Here is a 7,716-nt window from a genome sequence, read left to right on the forward strand (position 1 = left end):
GATTCATGGAGAGCATTCTTGGAGATGGGAGTCCGATTTCTGCTGGGATCACAGCTTCGGACCCATAGACCAAGCTGAAGGGTGTTTCTCCATTGCTTGTTTTGGGCATTGTTCTATGGGCCCATAATATGCTTGGTAGCTCGTCGACCCACCCTCGTCTTTTTTCACCGAGCCTTGCTTTGATGCCATCGACGATGCTCTTGTTGACCGCTTCAACTTGACCATTCCCTTGCGGATGTGCGACCGACGAGAAGGTATGTTCGATGTTTAGTTCCTTGAACCATCGTTCGAGATCATCTGCTGCAAAGTTTGTACCATTGTCGGTGATGATTCGGAGTGGCAGGCCGAAACGGCATATGATTTGTTCCCAGATAAAGCGTTTAACGACTGCCGACGTGGTTGACGCAAGTGCTTTTGCTTCTACCCACTTGGTGAAGTAATCGACCGCGACGATGATAAACTTGACTGCCCCCGGAGCTTCTGGAAAGGGGCCCACCATGTCTATGCCCCATTGCTGAAAGGGCCATGCGGTTGTTACAAGCACCAACTCATTTTTTGGACGCATGGTTTTTGGTGCATGCCGTTGGCAGCCGCTGCATTTCCTTAGTTCTTTCACGGCATCGAGGTGCATTCCGGGCCAGTAGTACCCGGCGTTCATTACTTTAGCCACTACCATGCGTGGCCCGGCGTGGATGCCGCAGATGCCCTCATGTACTTCCCGGATCAGATAATTTGCGTCGTCGGCGTCAACACATCTCAACAGAGGGCCGAGATATGACTTTCGGTACAATATCCCATCCGCCATTTGATAATGTTCTGATTTATATTGGATTTTTCGCGCTTCGGCTTTATTTTCTGGGAGTATCCCGGACTGTAAGTACATGATGATGGGTGTCATCCATGACGTGGTTCCTGTTTGGATGACGCTGACTTCTCGGAGTGGCACAGACGGGTTGCTTAAAACTTCTATTCGTACGTCTTTGGCTAGGTGCTGAAAACTTGTTGACGCAAGCTTGCTTAAGGCGTCTGCTGGCTTGTTTTCGCTGCGGTTTATGTGGTGCACCTTGTAAGAATAGAAAGTTTGCAGCAACGTCTTTGCCTGGTTGAGATAGAGTGCCATGATGTCGCCCTTGGCTTCGTATTGACCGTTGATTTGGCCTGCCACTAGCATGGAGTCCACATGTGCCTCAATATGTCGGACTCCCATTTTGATTGCTAAGCGCAAGCCGGCCAGAAAGGCTTCATACTCTGCCTCGTTATTTTGCTCTTGAAGTCCAGACGTATGGCGTAGGTGAACTCGTTTTTGTCTGGGCTCACTAGCCGCAACCCCGCACCTGCCCCTCATCTTCGTTGGACCGCGCCGTCAGTATACAACATCCATGGTTCTTTGATTTGTTTTTTCTCTGCTTTCTCCATCGCCTTGCATTCTCTGTCTTTGTCATCGGGGACTTCCGTCATGAAGTCTGCCAAAACTTGGCCTTTTATCGACGGTCGTGGTCTGAAGACTACGTTGAGTCCCCTAGCTCTATCGCCCATTTAGCCAACCTTCCTGATATTTCCGGCCTTGCTAGGATATTCCCAATATTGTAATTGTTAACACGTGGATGACGTGATTGGCGAAATATCGGCGTAGCCTTCTTGATGCGTGAATCAGTGCAAGGACAAGCTTTTCCATGATTGCGTATCTTGTTTCTGGGTCTTAGGGTTCTGGACACATAATACACAGGTGTTTGGGCACCTGTCGATCAACCAGCAATACGGCACGACGGCCCTGTCGGAAGCTGAGAGTACAAAACCAAAGGTTCTCCTTTGCTAGGTGCGGTTAGAGTTGGCAGCTCTGATGAGACAGTCTTTCATCTCGCGGAACGCGCTTTCTGCTTCCGGAGTCCATTGGAATTGGGTTTTCTTCATGCAGTTTCGTAAGGTCTTGATGAATGGAAGGATTTTGCCGCGTGATTTGCTAGGAATCGATTGAGGGCTGCCAATCGTCCTGCGAGCTTTTGCATATCTTTGATGCTTGCTGGTGAAGGCATCCTCTCTATGGCCTGGACCTTTTCTGGGTTCACCTTAAAACCGTCTTTGGTGACTATGAATCCCAGAAACTTTCCTTCCTCCATTCCAAATGAGCATTTTGCTGGATTCAGTTTGTGCTCACGGCGAGCGTGTTGAGGTTTTTTTGAATATTTACCAGCAACTTGCGCTCTCCTCCCTGCTCATGATTTACCAGATCGTCATGTATACCTCGATGTATTTGCCGATGGCGTCACTAAATTCGTTCATCAATCTTGATCACGTAGCACCGGCATTCTTTAAGCCGAACGGCATCTTGGTGTAGCAGTATAGCCCCGTTGGCGTGCGGAATGCGTTTTTATCCTCGTCTTGAACGCCATCTGGACCTGTGGTATCCTGCTGTTAGCAATCCAGAAACATTTCTCCACCGGAACGTTGCCAAAGAATCTATTTTTCTCGTCTATGTCGGGCAACGCATAGCAGTCACGGGGGCATGCTTTGTTCAGATCCTTGTAGTCGACGCACATTCGCCAACTACCATTCGGTTTCTTCACCATGACTGGGCTTGCCACCCACGTTTGGTACCGGACTTCCCTGATGATTCCTGCGTTTAGCAGTTCTAACACTTGTTCCTTCATTGCATCATGTTTGATGTCCCCCAGGTGTCGTTTAGCATGCACTACTGGCTTTGCATCCTCTGAGACGTTTAACCGGTGTTCCGAATGTGCCGTGGAACGCCAACCATATCGGCTGGTGTCCAGGCGAACACATCCATGTTGTCATGCAGTAATTTCTTTAGCGCCGCACGCGTTAGGTCAGACATTGCGGGTCCCAGAGTGACCGTTTGTTCTGGGTATGCACTGTTCAATACCCATTTTTTTGCCTCTCTGCGCGGTGCGGGCTTGCTTGCTTTTGCCGGCCTGATTTCGTCTGTTGCTAGCACTTCCTTGCTTGCGTATATCAACGCAACGCCTGTTTCGGTTGGAAAGCCTATGGCAGAATGTGGTGCGGAACAGATCATGCTGAAATCTCCTTGGGATTCTCGTCCTAAAAGGATGTCATGTCTTGAATGTGCCGGTAGCACCATAAATGTGACTTCTTCAGTTCTTGAATTTCTCCCATCAGAAAGTAATACTGGGAAAGATATTTGTCCTAGGGAAAGACGGCCTCATTGCAGAATCCAGTTAATGGGTAGTCAACTGGTTCTAGGCGCGCCTTATCCTCTTGGTCGAATTGATTGAAGCACTGTTCATATATGATGTCTGCGGTGCTTCCGGGATCAATAAAGATGTAATCTGTTTGGTAGTGGCCGATCACCCCTGGAATGACTATTGGCCGCTTTTCTCTTGGACCTCCCCTGACAACTGGGAATACTACTTGCTTCTCGCGCCATGAATCATCCTGCGCGCGTTTGTTGTAGTTTTTTCTTGGTCGCCGTGGTCCTCCTTGCACCATATGGGTTTCTAGCTTTCTGAGCTTCTTGTTGTCTGGACCTTCGTCTCTTCGTTGTATCTGGCGGTAATCGCGCTTTCCTCCTTTGACTAAGTGACCGAGCTTGCCGTCTCTTAGAGCTCTTTCGATTTCTTGTTTTAAGCTGAAGCAATCATCGGTCAAGTGGCCCGTGTCTTTGTGGAATTCACAGAAGAGATTTGGGTCTTGACCCCTTTTGTTGCGCATCTGCAAAGGTGGCTTGAATTGATGGTTCTCTGTAGCTAAGACTTCAGAAGGTGTTTTAGTTAGTGGAGTCCACTGCTTTTCTCTATTTTCGCGCTTTACTTCTTTTCGATGGGCTATCTGATTGATCGTATGGCGTGCGTCGTCCCGTGGGGGACTTCTTTCTCTGTTCCCAGAAGCCCTCCAGGGTTGATTTCTACCCCTTCTGTTGTTTCGATCGTGGTGGTTGTGTGCGCGCTGACGGTGATCGTCACCGGTCAGTTGCCTATCTGTCTGCGCAATGGTTTTGGCTGCTTCAATGAAGGTTTCCCAGTCTTTGGGTCCTCCGTCGCGCCCTTTGATTCTTTTAACCAGATCGTCGCATTTGACTGCTCGCATGAAGTGTGCGCGCATCATTTTTTCCGGTATGTCTCCAATTTCCAGACATTCTTTGTTGTACCTCGTAATAAAATCCTCTACGCTTTCGTAGTCTTTTCGGTATATGTTCAGACAATCACCTGGGTCTCTGGCGTGTCTTCGCTGTTGAGAAAAGTGTGCTAAGAATTTTTCTCGGAAGTCGACCCATGACTTGATTTTTCCAGCTGGTAAATTGTCGAACCAGATGCGTGCCGCACCAACGAAAGTTTGAGCAAACAAGTGACACCATGTTGGTAGGTTCCAACCACCTGTTGCTCCTGCGCCTTTGAACACCTGGAGGTGATCATCTGGATCCGTCAACCCATTGTATTTACCTACGTTGTGCGGTAACTTTGTTTTGTCGATGGCCGCGCACGCGATTTCTGGAATAAATTTTGAATTTTCAGCCATGTCCTCAGGACGATAGCTCAGGGTGAAGTCGTGTTCTGCTTTGGGGTTGTACCCGCGCGCTTGGTTGGTTTGTAGCCTCATGCTCTGGAGGAAGTCTGCTAAACACTGTGGACTCTGCCTTGTACGTTGGGTCGTCTTCCTCCTCTTCCCATTCTGTATTCATGTTTCGTGCGCCCAAGCGGGTTTGGATCGGTCTTCGTTGCTGATTGGAAGTTTGGACGAAGTTGCTCTCTGTTTCAGCATAGGTATCGCGCGTGTCTTGTATGCTGGGTCTTCTGACCTGTTGCACTGGTTCTCTTTCTGGTCGTAAGTTCCACGCGTTTGTCTGCTGAGCCGTGTGTGTACTCAGAGACCTTGGTTGTGGAGTTACGAACGCTGATTGGTTAGCCTGTGCTTGGAGCAAGGCTTGTTGTGCGCTGAGCTGCGTATAGACAAGGTTTATAGACGCCATCTGTTCGGCATACCAGGAAGCCAGAGTTTTTCCTTCGGGTAGCCCTAAAAGTGCAGAATAGTTGAGTTGTGCTTGTTCCGATGGTGCCGAAGGGCCTGGCCCATGGCTTACAGTCTGCATCGGCGGTGGGGTTTGATGTAACATCCCCGTTGGAGGTTGGAGAGCAGCCCCGTTTGTGGTCTGAGTGATAATTCTTGTTGGTGTTTGGAAAATGGGTCCAGTTGTGGTCTGGCTAGCAGCCCTGGACGCACTTCCAAAAATGGACGGGAACTCGTTGTTCAGCTGGCCTTCCTGGATGGTCTCGTTCCTTTGACTGCGTTGGACGTGTGCCGTGTCCGAAACGAGTTCAAAAGAAGAGATTTCTCCGTCAGCTGGGTGTGAATGATTCTGGTCTGCCATTTTTACGAGTGTTTTCTAAAAGAGAAAAAGAGGTGAGAGTGGTCTTGCAAAAAAGCGGATGGCGCCAATGTTGAAACAATGGTTAACACAAAGGGATAACCAAGGGGGTCGTTTCACGTATAGGGTTCAACCTCTTCTCTTGCTCGTATCCAAGGCTCGAGATCTGCAAAACAGTAAACACCGTTAGTCTCGTTAAGAGGGGAAAGAGGTTTTCCCTCTTAACCAAGCCTCCGGCGTGAGAATAATTACTGTCCGAGATGAATAAAACAGTGTGTTGTATAGATGTGAGTAAAGAGAAGCCCAGATCCTTCACCTGATGATGAAGGGTTCTATTTATAGCCGGGAGGGTGAAGAAGGAGGAAGCAGCTGTGCCAAGCTGTGGGTGTGCGCCAGCTGTCCGAACAAGGGAATATCCTCTTGGTCCTGGCTCCGTCAGGGACGGCCATAAGTGGTACACGTGGCGTCCTGGAGCACTTCGACGGTGTTGGGGCACCTCGTATGGTTCATGTCAGCCCTGCCTCCCTGGATTGTCGCAGGCCCATGTGGTTCCTGTGTATATTGGTGCCATCGTATTGTCCTTGATGTTGGGCGAGGCATCTTTGATGCCAGCCGGGCCTTATCCGGTTGTCTTCTGGAAGCTTCTAGAAGATCCAGATGATGTGGATGCCTTGTTGTGCACAAAAGTGTGTGGGTCCCTGCCATGTAGGCAGGGAATTGGGACCATACTTCTTAGTCGTCTAGCGGAAGCAATTCCAAGAGAAAATCGAGAGAATGAGAGTTGAGTGAGTTGTGATTGGAGAGCTTCTAAATAAACGTGGGTATTGGAATGAAACCTAGCAAACCCCTAAAAAATTGGAGGCCCTTAAATATAAAGGCCTCAAGCGTCAACTTATTTTGTTTAACATTCATATGGGCAAAGTATTTAATACAATTCTTATGATTACTTTCCGAAGACTAGTTTTATATTTGTAGAAGGAAAAGATGATTGCGTATATTATACCCATGAACCCCCCCCCCCCAAAACTCTGTCATATGGTTCAACAAACCTCACATGATTTCCTTCACACTAAACAACACCCGTTAGACTTGTCAAAGAGAAAGCGGTATCTCTATGACCAAACTCGGACGTGAAATAAGTAATTGAATAGAGTAAAAAGTGTAGTGAATGGTTACAAAATGAAGAATAATACTACTATATAACAAAAATTTATACGTGGCTACTAATATTTATGGGCTTTTAATCTGGTAGTAGTTATCACTTATGGGATGATTATGAACAAATGGGCCGTCTTAGTTAGTATCTATTTATGGACTTTTACAAATATTGGGTTTAGAATTATGTTATTTTATATTTAAAAAATCTGTATAACTTTTTTTCTAAATATCAGCCCATGAAAGTGAGCCTTGTGCGGTACCACTACCAGCCCTGAATTTACACAAAATGTTTGTGATTTTCATTTTTTTCTTCAATTGAAACCTCCAACGATATCCACTGATTCACATACGAGCACATTATTTTTATTTTTAAATGGCAAAACTTACCTATCCCTAAATTACACCAAATAAATCCAAATATGTCTCTTACTAATTCGCATGTAACTTTAAACTTCTCACATGTGAACGAATCAAAGCATGTACTAATACATATATTTTGTTTCACTTTTTTTAGTTCTCATTATGAATTAACATATAGGGGTTGGTTCCGGTACAAACCATATTTATCCTATAAACCGTAAGAACATATCTTATCACGTAAAAAAAGGTTAAATTAGCACATACTAAAACAATACATACATAAAAGTAGCACTTTTGAATTATATTAACACATTAATCAAGATAATTGATTTTAGCACATATGTGAATTATATGAGCACTTTTCTTTATGAAAAATTATTTCGGCACATTGAAAACAAAAGAAAGATCAAAATAAAGAATCAATTGCTTGTTAGCATAATTATAGGGAATTCAATATAATTGATATTATTTAGGTTATTATTTTACCATTTCTCTATAATTGGTTAGATGCCACATCACACTTTTTAAATGGTTCTTACAGTTTGTATACGAAAGTGCTACTTTTATGTATGTATTGTTTTAGTATGTGCTAATTTAACCTTTTTTTACGTGATAAGATATATTCTTATGGTTTGTAAGATAAATATGATTTGTACCAGAACCAACCCTAACACATAATTTCAAATGCATCCATTTTTTTTTTCATTGGGTATATACTTTATTATTAAGTCATGTTTCACATCAAACAATATATTGGTTATGATTTGGTCCCATGTTTTTCACAAGAAGAAAAGAAAATATCACGTTATGAAAAGGTTATTATAGAATATTTTTTATTGGTTATTTAGACTAAAGGGTAT

The sequence above is a fragment of the Helianthus annuus genome, chromosome 1 (genome assembly GCF_002127325.2).
Source record: "Helianthus annuus cultivar XRQ/B chromosome 1, HanXRQr2.0-SUNRISE, whole genome shotgun sequence".
In the NCBI taxonomy this organism is placed as follows: Eukaryota; Viridiplantae; Streptophyta; class Magnoliopsida; order Asterales; family Asteraceae; genus Helianthus; species Helianthus annuus.